At 45.9% G+C, this 13,208-nt stretch overlaps 1 protein-coding gene across 13 annotated transcripts in view; it reads left to right on the top strand.

Moving 5' to 3' along the window:
- The window catches only part of SEMA6D (semaphorin 6D), a 590,398-nt gene that overhangs the window by 535,908 nt on the left and 41,282 nt on the right, over positions 1-13,208 (top strand). Inside the window, exons 1-2 of one of the 13 annotated variants that reach the window (XM_036075932.2) lie at positions 753-1,089; positions 2,045-2,239. The exons of 9 other annotated variants lie outside the window; for them this stretch is intronic. The gene's annotated coding sequence lies outside the window, so the exon portion shown is untranslated. Of the gene's footprint in view, positions 1-462; positions 603-752; positions 1,090-2,044; positions 2,240-4,358; positions 4,589-13,208 lie in introns of those variants that run through there. 3 more of the 13 variants (XM_078079394.1, XM_078079393.1, XM_036075931.2) reach the window with 3 other exon arrangements.

Below are 13,208 nucleotides of genomic sequence, written 5' to 3'. Positions count from 1 at the left end.
TGAAGTTTGGATTAAAATCCTCTTGTTTTGGAATATATGGCCTTTTTTTCCCTTTCATTTGTGACAGTCAATTTTAAATGATGTCACTTCAAGGACATTTTCATTTCTCCCACAACATATTACACGAAACACTTGCCTGTAAAACCGGCTCATTAGCCTGCAAAATTATACTGTACTGAATGGCTTTCATTCAAAGTAGAAATGGGATTTTTAGTAGGCAATTTCTGTATTTTGTAAAGATAAAGCCACGTTTGATTGCTTCTTCCCAGCTGTTTTGCTTAGTGGTTATAAAGAGAAATTGGAGGGGGTTGGGGGACGAGAAAGGTAATATGGGGGCGGTTTTGTAAGGATGTGCTTAAAAAATAAATCTTAGATTAGGAAACCAAGGCCGAACTTTACAGAGCAACTGCGTCTGCAGCTCCTCTGGGCTGCAATGATTTGTCCTCTGGATGTCTGGAGGAAAGCTGCGAAAAAAAGTGAGGGAAGGAGAAAAAGAGGGAAAGAGGGAGGAAAGCGAGAAGGCTGCTTCGCAGGCTGCAGCGGCCACCGCGAGCCGGATGACTGAGGCTCTGGGAGTTGCTGGAAGGAGCAGCCCTTCAGAGGTGGGAGAGGGAGGGTGCGCCGGGGAGGAGGGACGCGGGGGCCACCAAGGGTCAGCGGGGCCGCGGCGCCGGGCTGGGGGCCTCCAGGCGGCGCTCGGCCAAGGGTGAGCGTGCCGGGCCGCCCGCGCCTCCTGCCGTCCGCGCCCGGGGGTGGGCCCCGCGTCGCGAGCTGCCTGGTGCGGGGAGGGAACCAGCTCCGGCTCGCCTGATGGATTGACTTGGAGATGGATCGAATTACACCATTTGCCTTGCCTCGATTTGTTTTGCTCCCGCTCCGTCCCGCTGCTGCTGCCGTCCCTGCTGCAAGGGCTGGTGGTGGCGAGTTTCAGGATTATATCGAGGAAGCCAAGACCTAAAGAGAAAGACGGATTTTTTTTCTTTATTTTCTTTTTTTCCCTGCGCGTGACGAGCTGCTTTTCTTTTTCTTTCTTTCTTTTTTTTTTTTTTTTTTTTTACTAGCCGACCCCCCCTCCCCCCGCCCCATGAGGTAAGACTGTCTTATAATCTGCTAATGCTCTGGGCGCCTGGTGGGGATCGGACCCAGATCCTCAGAGCCTGAATCGCAGCCCGTGTATGTGCGTGTGCCTGTGTGCATGCGTGCGTGTGTGTGTGTGTGTATGTGCGTGCGTGTGTGTTGTCACTGGAGAGTTGATTTCTCTTCCAAGCAGCCCCGTCCGCCTGCCGTGCAAGGGACGCGCAGCGGGCCGGAGAGGTTGGGCGGACCGGCCCAAACTGGCATTGCTGGAGGCTTAGGGGGAGGGGCACGAGGACTTGGAGGCCCCCTCCACTGTGCACACCGCCCCCCCCGAAAAAAAAAAGCGAAAGGAGGGGGCAAGTAAAAGTTTCTTGCCAGGCAGAGCCGGCTCCGCGCTCTCCCCGCACATTCTCAGAGGGAACGCGGGCTGTTGGCTGCTCGGGCACGGCGTCTCCAGCCAGCGCGAAAGCCGAGCCAAGGCCGAAAGAACCGGCCGCGGGCTCGGCCGCCCCCTTCCGCCCGCCCGCCCGCCCCGGAGCCGACGCTGGGACCGTCGGGGTCGCGCGGCGCCGGCAAGGCGAGGAGCGGACCAGCGGGCATTCGCCCGCGCTCGAAGAAGGGGCGCAGAGCCGCCGCCGAGACCCCAGCAGCTCACCGCGGACGCCCGCTACCTGTCAGTGCGCCCCTGGCTCGGACAGCCCCCGGCAGCGCCTGGGGGCGGGGGCTCAGGGTACTCGGCCACCTCCACCTCCCGCCCCGGCTCCAACCCGGAGGGCAGCCGCTTCCCACCCTCCTTCTCCCCCTGCTGGCCAAGCGCGCCGCGGGCGGGCTCTGGGGCCCGGAGCTGCCCACCGCCCACCCCCACCGCCCACCCGGCGCCCCGGTTTCTCCCGCTGGCCACTCTCCCCCGCAACTTTCCGTGCTTTGTTCTACGGCTGGAAATGATTTACGGAAGCGTTTTGGACAGGGTCTCCGCCAGGAGGCAAGAGCCCAGCGCTGAGATGTGTTACGTTCTCATCTACCCATCAATTATGGATGGAAACAAATAAGGAAGAGTCAATTTTGCATGAGCCCCTTCTCCCGCGGCGAGAGGCGTCCTGCGGCCGGGAGGGAGCCGCCGCTCGCGTCGGCAGCCGCTGGCTGGGGGATGGTGAGGAGGAAGGTAGGGAAACTTTTATTTCCCGTCTTGACAGCGATGATGTTTGTTCCTGGTCTGCAGAAACTGATAGAGCAGCCGCCTTGGGTAACTTGGAAGGGCTTAAAGCTTCCTCTATCATGCATAAGTCTTGGATTGAAATAAAAGGTCATAAAAGACTTGGTGTGGATGAGAACTGGGTTTTAAAAATTTCTGCTAAATCGACTCTCGGGACCACCGCTGTCGGGAGAGTGTTTAAATCCTGAACTTATAAAGAGCTAAATGTCGTGGAAGCTAGAGGGGAATGAAGTAGCAGTATTAATTACAGCATTAGAAGAACTCAGGGTAGTACTCCGTGTTCTGAGGTGACCAGTCAGCAACCCACGTTCCAGCAGCCCAATCCCTCGCCAGTCTCAGCTGGGTGACTTTCACACAGAAGGGACAGTAGATCGTTATTATAGATATATAGACTTTGTAAACAGTAATTGGACCTGGTTTCCACCACTGTGGGAGACTGCTTTCTCTCAAAAATAACGGTAGTGTTTCCAGTGACTTGGGAAAAGAAATGTCTAGGGTCATTTTCCCAAGAACTTCTGGCTACTGAGAATTTTAAGTCTGCAGTAAAAAGTCTAGTTGCTTTTTCAGGATTGTCCTTCCCTCTGCTTGATGTTTGGAGCAATAAAGTGGATTCTTTTGTTTATTTCAAGGCTAAAGTCCTAGGGAAAGGTTTAACATTTTTCTAAACTGGTTTGGTCTCTGTCCCTCAGCATAGGAAGAATTCTTGTTCAGAGAAATTTTTCCAGGTTTCGTCCTTGGAGAATTGAGAAAAATCCCCGACAGCTCAAGATGAGGATTTTACTATCCTTTTGGTTTAATAAACAATAGGTTTTGATGCTGGTTTATTCAAGTTGTTAAAAAAATCCTAGTGCTCTCTTAGCTATCTAACTCAGGAGATTAAGTTGTGTGTAGTCCTGTTTAATGTAGTGGGTGATGGGCATATTCTGTCAGGCTGGCAAATATTACACAAACATTTACCCGGCTTAGATAAATAGAAATTGTCAAGTAAGCCCTGAGATTTGGGCCTATATTATCATGAACTTAAAACATCTTAAGGTAAATAAACTATAGCCCAGCCATAGCTGGGTTGTGTTTTTTATAGTTACTGTCTATGCTCTGATTTAGGTCCCTAGAATGTGCTCTCAGAAAGACAGTTAAATAAATAACCCTAAGATTTCCAAAATGTGTTGTTTAGCAAACCATTTTCTTCTACTGGCACATTTAGTTAGATTAACAAACAGTTACTGTGTCTTATTGGATCCTACAGAATATTGCTACCTATCTTCACTTCTACTAGAGATGCTACATAGATGACCTTTTTTGAGGAACATTTCTGTGATGCAGGACAGTGTGCCAAGAATATTGTGACTTCTCCATCACCAAACAGCTGATTAACTCGAGTTTGATTTAGATTTGTGGGCATTCTGCCCTTTTCTTTCTTTCTTTCTTTCTTTCCTTCTTTCTTTCTTTCCTTCTTTCTTTCTTGCTTTCTTTCTTTCTTTCTTTCTTTCTTTCTTTCTTCCTTCCTTCCTTCCTTCCTTCCTTCTTTCCTTCCTTCCTTCCTTCTTTCCTTCCTTCCTTCCTTCCTTCCTTCCTTCCTTCCTTCTTCTCTCTCTCTCTTTCATTTTTTTGGTGCCCACTAATAGCACCATCTGGTCATGTCTTCCCTGGTTTGATGGATTTGAAAGATGGCTCTGACGTAAACCTATTAGCCCTTAGAGTGAGGGCAATTTAGAAATCCAGTGGATTTCAGTTCACTGGCTGCTTACTGCACAGGAAGGATCTGTCCAGTAACTGTGCTCTGGGTAAGTGGGCCCCTACAGCCTCCTGTGGTGGTTTCTCTTGCTTGAAAGGCACACAGGCAAGTAAGCAGGAATCAGAGCTTTGATTCACAAAGATGCCCATAATTGCTAAGGACTTAACTGAAACTGGAGAAGTTCACTTCTTGCTGCTCCATCATAATAAACGCTGGTAATTAACTTAGTCATTGTTCTTGCATGTGAATTTCACTAAGATACAAAGAGTGAAAAATACATCTGAAATGGGGTCATTTTTCACCCTTCTGATGCATTTTATGCAGAGTTAAGAGCCTGGCTGAATGCCTAACCATTATTGGTGTAACCATAGGAGGTGAACTCCTTCCCTCACACATCGCAGGATAAAATATTACCTTTTATTTCAATTAATAGACTTTAAGCCTGCACATTCTGGATTCATTTCTAGAGGAAGCAAGAGGCCCTTGGGGTATGCCAACCAGTCCGTATTTATTGAGTACCTGTCGTTTGCAAGAAGCTATGCTAGCCAGTGTTCCAACGCCAGGTGAGGCACACACGTTTCTGTATGTTCAACTTAAGTAAGAATGCAAAGAACTAGAGCGTGGCAAAATGGATCACTTGGCAAGAAATGTAAATATGCCCCTTTTTTTGAAGCATGCCATTGAATCCTAAATTGTGAACACTAATCATTCAATATACTGTAAGTGTAATTTACGAATTGAAACTGTCACTAGAACAGGGGAACTCATGCGAATGGAGACTTCACTTTGAAATCCACCAAAGCCCATGTCTTAGGTTGCTGCTTATTTCATGAACAGCGGCCAACTTGTAGTTGGAGAGAAAAAAAAGTGTGTTTTGATTTATTCCCAGGACACAGAGAGAGAATAAAATTCATATAACTATATTAAGCATATCATAACCTTCTTCAGTTGAGGTGGCTATTGTTGGGCTGACTTTTCTACTCGGACCATGACAACGGTGGCAGTGTGGCTAGATACTTTGGAGCCGCTTCCATTCATCCGACAGGAAAACTAGGAAGGGTTTTTACTGTGAAAAGCCACCATTTAGGTAACCAAGGGCGATCAAATCAGTGGCCCACATAGATACCACATGAGGTGTACTTATTTCTCAAACTTTTCGTTTCTATTAAGCCTTTGTTAACTCCCCCAGATTAGCATTTTAACAACCCTGAAGTGAACTTCTGCCATTCTCTCTACTTGGACACAGTATGTAGATCATCCATCATCCTGTCCTTGGCTACAACAGGCTGCTGGCTCCATCACCATTTGGAGCTACACAGAATCCATCCGACTGTGAACAGCACAGCTGGCTACAGCAATTTTTTCTTCCACACCACTGGCAGCATTGTCTGGCTGTGGTAACTAAAGTTAACACCCAGAACGGGAAGTTTCCATTGTTTGGCGACCTGGGCTGGGCCCCTCATCCAGGTCTGGGGGCACACCTGCGGAAAGGCCCTGCCGACTCGCAGTGGCGAGCTCCACTGGTGAGAGGACTTGCCACAGCCTTAGACAACCCACGGGAAAGCCTCTGTGGGCTTGATACAATTAAACCACCAGAATTACAGAATTAGAAGAAGCCACTCAGACACCACTCATCCTAGACCTTCGGAAGGCAGTCTTTTTTAAAAAGGCAAAGAAAAGAATGAAGTAGGCTTTAGCCTGTGATTCCAAATGACTGAAAACAGAAAAAGACCTTGTCTAAGTTCCTCGGAGAACTGGGCATGTCATTGCTTCTTCCCTTTTCACAAAGAACATGTGATGTCCCTAAATCTGGGCCTTGTGTCTGATCGTACCCAATACTTTCTATCAGTTTTTTTTTTTTTTTTTTTTTTTTGCAGGGGGGTTCTTCTTTTTACTAAGAAGGTATCTGTTACAATAATCATTGCTTGATAAAACAAGCATGACATGAGTTAGGTGGATACATTTGTTATGTTGCGAAGCTTTAAAAAGAAAACTTTTATGATTAGAAGTACTGCTTTTGGAGTTTGATGTGGGCTGGGGAGACTGCCTCGTACCAGCTGGGATGATAGGACGAAGATGACGGTGATGGAGAAAGAGGAAGAGGGGGAAAACAACAGCCACTACACAATACCTAGCACTTACTCTTAGTCTTCATCATAATTATATCACGTAACCTTCAATCAGCTGCACAGGGTGGGCTCTGTTATTATCACTGCTCTATCTAAAAAGAAAACTCAGGGACCTGAGAAGTCAGGTCATTTTCCTGAGGTCATACCAGCAGGGGGGTGGTAGAGTCGGGATTTGAACTCACTTCTGCCTAACATGTCAGCCCGCACCCTTTCATCACTACACTGAATTATTTCTGGGAACATGAACAACCCTACAATTTTGTGCCTCCCTGATATTTCTCACATGTGGTCTTCAATAAAAGAGTCCTGTTTTGAGGGAAAATTTTATACCGAATGAAAGGATATGTACAGTGTGGGGATCCTCTTAAATTTTAACCTTTTCTAAACTAAATCATATTGTTATACACTTCTTTCACTTTTATTCCTGGTGGCCAAATAATTATGACACACTCTTCTTTTCAAGTGTCCTAGAACAGCTTCTTCTGCCACCATTTTTCTCCATGGTAGGCTTTCCTGTCCCAGATGACAGTGACATAGGACAAACGGCAATATTCATCACTCTCCACCAAGAAGTGCGTCTGCGTCAGGGTGCGACTGACACTCATTTCCCTGCTCTTGGCAGGTGAAGATCCATTATGTATCCTTGTCCCATTTCCCAGGAGTATTTATGGGCCCCATCAGCAAAGACAGTGAGAGCTGCAGCTGTTCAAGCTTTAGTGGCACCAGGATGGAAATTGTATTATTGACGTTTGACTATGTATTACATTGTCATACGCATTTTTCTTACTTATGGTTGCAGGAGAATCCTTTTACCTAGACGAGTAATCAGACGCGCATTGTTGAGAAATTGTCACTCGTGCATCAGCATTTCTTTTGTTGTCCTTTTTTTGTTCAGGATTCCTACGGGAGGGGGAAAAAAAAAACAAATACATACTACCACTACATAGAATGCTGAAATTTAAGGTGTTCAACATGTATTTACAGGAAAGAAATATGGGTTCGAAGAAGGCCAGTATGTTGGGACATGTAAAATAAGGTCTCGGGAAGATCTGCGATTACTTAGCCTATTACTGGAGTCTGTATTTAAAAATAAAGTCAGGAGTTTCTAGTCAGACGAGGAACTGGCACATATGAACCAGAGCAGATGAAGCTCTTTGGGAAAATAACACTTCCATTCCCAGGAGCCGGCTGTCAGCAGACCAGAGACTCAGACTCCCCCAGCGTCTATGTTGGCCTAGGCATCACTTGTCATTATAGGGGTCTCTGGAAGCTTTTGTGGTCTGTGGAGTTGTCTACATCTATCAGTAAGTCCCTGAACCTCCTCCCCTGGGTAATTGGTGGATCAAGTAAACATTTTTTGCAAAGCTACAGAAGAAGGAGGAGGAGGAGAGGCAGAAGAAGGAATAAAGAATGTTGCAGTTGTTTCTGTTTTTGTCATTGCTGGGGTGACCATTTGTTCATTCAGCCAACTTTTACCAAATGTCTGCTCTGCACAAGTAGGTGCCAGGGTAGGGAGATGGTTCAGGAACTGACACATAGTTCCAGAGCTCAAGGGTCTTGCTGAGTGGTATAGAAAAGACCAGGTAAACACATAGCCAAAATAAAATGGCGAGCGTTTTAAGGGCCCGAAAACAAACACACAGACCTATGGAAATTGAGAGGAGTGAGAAGTTATTTCTGGCTAGAGTAGTCAGGGAAGGCTTTGTGGAGCCGCTGATATTTGAGCTGGTCCTTGAACTAGGTAGGATTTGGACAGGTGGACTGTGAGGGGCAGTGGGGGAGGTGGTGAGAGGGAGGGCATTCCAAGCATAGAGAACAGCTTAGGCAAAGGCCCTGGGGTGGGGGTGGGGGTGGGGGTGGGGTCTCGATCAGTTGTCCACATTTGAGTCCTAGCCTAGGACAGACTTGCATTTCAGGTGTGAAGAGGCAGTTTGCCATGCAAGCCACAAATATTTATTGAGTATCTCTGGTCTACTTTCTCTACTTAGCCATTCAGCAGATGGCCCCATGGCTTAAGCCATCAGAATGAATGGGATCAATCTTGCGGCAATTCAGTAGATTGCTCCGTGATCAGAGCTAAAAACCCCGTATCAACTGCCAACTGGTTCAGTGTTGCACAGGAACATTGCAAGGGATAACATGATTTGCCTCAAATTACCCAGTGAGACAGTTCCCCCCATGGGGATGTTTAGCAGAACCAAACTAGAAGGGTCCTGCTTCACTGGTTTCATCTTTTTTAAACTTGAAAAAACTCTATGTTAGACATAGACTCTATGGTAAGGAATAAATTGCATACATATATGGGGGGTTTTGGAGAGGGGAAAAGGGGATGTGGGGAGAGGAAGCAGAAGAGTGTAGAAACTTGTCAAAACTGTGAGAATGATAAGAGCTAGACTGTAAGTGCTCAGACCACACTGCAGGTCCAGTGAGGCTGGACTGCCTGTTCGTCTCTGAAAGGTAGCAGAGTGATGCGCAGCAAACATCTTAGTAAACGTGTCAGTTGAGTTTAACATTTTATTACATTGCAGATAGATCCTATCATGCCTGGTAAACTCTGCAAAAAATGGGGTTGGAGCTGACCGTTTTTTCCTGATAAAGTGAAAAAGTAGCAGTAAACAACCTGGAAAGTTCCTAATGCTTCCTTTTGGAAAATCCCATCCTGGAGAGACCCTAGGGATTCAGCTGCACTTTCTGGGTCTGAGCTTTCAGGATAAACTCACCTCCCAGCAGTTGCAACCCACAAGCCCACTTTCTCAACTCCTTCCCCACGTCCCTCCTCCCTCCCATGCCCAACCCTACTCCAAGCTAGGCTGTTGGGTATGAGGGTTGCCAAGCCTTCATTCACCCCTTGACTTAACACAAATTGTAATCAAACCACTTAACTACGGTTACGTTTACTAGTGGAGGTGATAATCTTCATGGAAGGAAAGACGGGACGTTCAGTGTAGTAGAAGCGTGCTTATTAGAACACATAATACAGGAAAAATAAAATGAAAACAATTACATTAGGGAATGATTAAGCCAATTACTTTGGCAAGAGTTGTTCCAGTGGTTCAATTTTCCTTGGTACATTTAAGTCTTTTACAAGTTAATAGTTACATGACAGTCTGAGGGAAGACTTAAGTCAAGAATCACCGCCAATGAAAGATCAATCAGAAATTATAAAATAGGTCAGTGGGGAAAAAGGATTAAGCATATACAAATTCACTATCAGGAACTTTTCAGGAATAGTCCAGTGACATAAAGCAGAGAACCTGTTCAGTCTAATAATTAGTCTGGCTCCCACCCAGTTATTTTTTTTGGAGGACTGGCTGCCTTCTCCCGCATAAAGCACAGTTGCCTTCCAGACAGGACCTAAAATAAACTGGCCTGGCTCAACTCAGCTAATAATAACAGCTAGCACTTCTGTGTGCCATGGCACTGTGCCTGACCCTTTGAATATGTTATCTAATTTAATCCTCAGGCTGCCCCTGAGAGTGTAGGACCAACTGGGAACTAAGAGCTAGCATTTACTGAGTGCTTACTGTGTGCCTGATACACTTTTCAGTGCAGCTATTAAATGATTTGATTTGCATTCTTGGAGGTAGGTTCTATTATTAATAATGTCCTCATTTTATGCAGGGATGGGGGCTGATGCAGTTTTCCAAGGGTCAAACCAGGGGAGTTGGGTCCATGAGAAATAGCGTGGCAGGGTATCGAACAGCATGAACCCTGGAGCCGGCCCGTCGGGGTGTGAGTCCGGGCTGTGTGACTGATCAGCTGTGGTCTTGAGCGCATTACTTCACCTCTCTGAGGCTCAGTTTCACCACAGAAAACGTGGACCATGATGGTAGTACCCACCTAGAGGGTTGTAGTGAGACATAAACGAATTAATATTTGAACAGCACTTAGAATAGTGCTTGGCAGGTGGTGAGTGCTGTCTATGCCTTGGTGTCTATTAAACAAAAGTAAATGCAGTCTGGCTCCAGAGCCCATGCTTTTAGCCCTCATACTGTGCTGTATCTTCCCAGGGGCTTTTATCATGTCTCTTTAACTGATCTGTAGCCCTTGAAGTCAGTTTCCCCACCAGCCACCCTCTACCCTCATGCACGACACTTGCTGCACATTCAGCCAGACTGGAAAGGGGAGTTTGGCAGGAGAGGTCCAGTGGCCTGGAGATTGACCCCAACCCTGATGCCCAGTTGCATAACCCTGACCCTGATGTCAGCCATTTTGGATTCATGAGCGCAGAAATCTGGCTTCTACTGTTGGTTGTACTGAAGGCCGATAGAGATGATTGGCATATGTTCTGTGCTGGTTGACCCCTGGGCTGATGAAAAGCTGAATAGCACCCGGGAAATCCAGGCACATTCCCAGACCATTCCTGTCATTACCCACAGCTTTGATCTCTACCAGTGGTCCTCCAACGATAAAATTCATCAGTATCACGTAGGGTTAAAAGGTAGATTCCCAGGGCCCCAGCACTAATAGCTCTGTTCTGCTGGGTCCAGAGTCTGCATTTTCAGGTGACCCACACCCTGCAGTCCCTTGACCATGCTTTGATAAATGATGCTCTGGTATGGCCAGAGTGCAGATCCCTACCCAAACAAGGTGTAGACTTCAAGGCTAGCATTGGTAGGCCACCAGGTATCAGATCTGAAACCTCTTGCCTACAGCACAGGGAGAATGGTGATGAGCCAGAGGCATCCCGGCTAGCTCATGAAAGAGTGAAGAAAGTAATAAAATCCGTTCAAAGCTAAAGAGGCTTTTTTTTTTCCCCTCGTTCAAAAAAAAAAAAAAATCTTCACAGTGAGCAGAAATTAAGAAAGAAAAAGAGCGCTCACTTATTTCTGCTGACTGGCCTATATCATTTCATAAATGGAGTCCTAGGCCAGTATTCATAGCAACAGTTTTTGATTTAATGATAAACTGAGATAAGGGTAATCAAACTTCATGCTTCAGGGCATAAGGTGATTGCCTGCTGCGGTCAGGATGGAATTTTTTCCCTTGTGCTTTGCACAATTGACTAGATGCATTAGGGAGAGTACTCAGGCTGCGCTTGGAGGAGCAGGGGCTGGAGGCCCTGGCAGAAGACGTCGCTGGGTGAGGTTGTATGGGAAATGGTCTGGTGTGCGATGAATAACCCCATCATCATTTGGCTTTATCATTTTTGTTTCATATTAAGATTCTGCATATCATGCCCGTATATTTCTGTAAGCCACACGATGAGATTGGGAGTGTATGGTATTTGGAATCAGATGACCTGGACTCCAACTTTGGTCAACAGAGTGCTCTCTGAGTGACTGAGGAAAGCACTGTCCCCTCGGGCCCTCAGTCTCTTCATCTGTGGAGTCACAATTCTAATAAGCATCACCTGAGACAGCAGAGGTAAACGTTCTTCGTAAAAGCCAGATGAGTGCTGCTCAGATGTAAGGTATTATTATGATAGAATGAATTACATTTTATGGAATCACCGTTTATTATAATCAGCACTATATAAATCCCTAGTCTATGTGATGATATCACATGTATAATGACAGTGAACATTCACTGAGTTTTTAATCTCTGCCAAGCACTAACGTGTTTTCTTTATATTCTCTTAATAAAATCTTTGCATCAGCCCTGTGGGGCACATACTTTTTTATTCCCATTTTATAGATGAGGACACATGCTCAGGAGCATCAGTTAGTTTCCCATTGCTGTCATAACAAATTCTCACAGCTTCTGAGGCCTAAAACAACGCGACTGTGTGACCTCGCAGTTCTGGACAGAAGAAGACCCAAATGGGTGTCACTGGGCTAAAGGCAAGGTGTCCGCAGGGCTGTATTTCTTCCGGAGGCCTTGGGGTGAAGCCATTTAACCATCTTTTCCAGCTTCTGGAGGCTGCCTTCCTTTCTTCACTTGCTTCTGTAGTCCCAGCTCCTTCCTGGCTATGTGCCTCCTCCTTCCATCTTTTCAGGACCCTGATGATTACATTGGGCCCACCCAGGTAATCCAGGAAAATCTCCCTGTTTTCAGATCCTTTACTTAATCACATATACAGAGTCCCTCTTGCCAGGTAAAGTAGCCTCTTCACAGGTTCAGGGATTAGGGTGTGGACATCTTTGGGGAGGGGTGGGGACATTATTCTGTCTACCACAGCTCAGTACCTCACCAGGAGCAGGCCGTGGCAGAGTCGGGATTCATGCCCACGCCTGTCTGACTTCAAAGCCCACAACTCAGCCACTCACTCGAAAACCTCCTTGGTTCCATCAGTGGAAGAAACAATAAAGTCATAGAACATAAGTGCTCAGGAGGGCCCTGTTACTTTTAGAATAATCAATTGGGGGGCTTTTAAAAATAATCATTATAGTAGTAACAAAACAAACATTCACCATACTGATCTTCGTGTCCTACTTTGTACTCAGCATACTGTTCGTAGTCTTTCGTTTATTTCTCATGAGGATGAATATTATTTACCTGATTAACTGCATTTACAGAATCCCTGAATCCTGTTGTCTTTCATGGGGTGACTGAGTAAAGGAGGAGAATTTGGGGGACCAGAAGGTCATTTTGGAGGGCTATGAGGAAGGTGTTTTAATGGAGTTAGCAAATATCTGTGGACAAGGCACTGGCCTTGCTGCCCTTAGTTTTCTCATTAGAACAAAGTGAGGTGGGGATGGGCAGCAGAGAGTCTAGAGAATCTCCAAGATTCTTTCTAGTAGTAGGATTGCTTAATGTTGTATTTATTTTCATATTTTAATTAGCTAGGTGATAGGATCGAATCCAATGGTGATTTTTCAAAATATGAATTCACTTCACGAATGTGCATATAGCTATCTGTAAAAAAGAGACGAACACACAAATAGTCCAACTTTCAAATTTATTATTGCCATTTATATTTTACAACACTTTGCCCTTTTCTTTCGGGGTCACTTAAACTTCATTGCTGCTAATATAGTTTTTAGACTCAATTTTCAGAAATACATAGATAATATTTTCAGTTAGCAGTAATTTCGCTTCATTCAGCTCTCAGGGGTTGATAAGCTAGCATTGCACAATTTCCCTGTAATTTCAGTTATGTCCCTGAAGAGCC

This window comes from Halichoerus grypus, chromosome 8, assembly GCF_964656455.1.
Source record: "Halichoerus grypus chromosome 8, mHalGry1.hap1.1, whole genome shotgun sequence".
Lineage (NCBI taxonomy): Eukaryota > Metazoa > Chordata > Mammalia > Carnivora > Phocidae > Halichoerus > Halichoerus grypus.
Note: the sequence above shows the minus strand (reverse complement) of the source record. Positions and strands in the feature narration are given on the sequence as shown.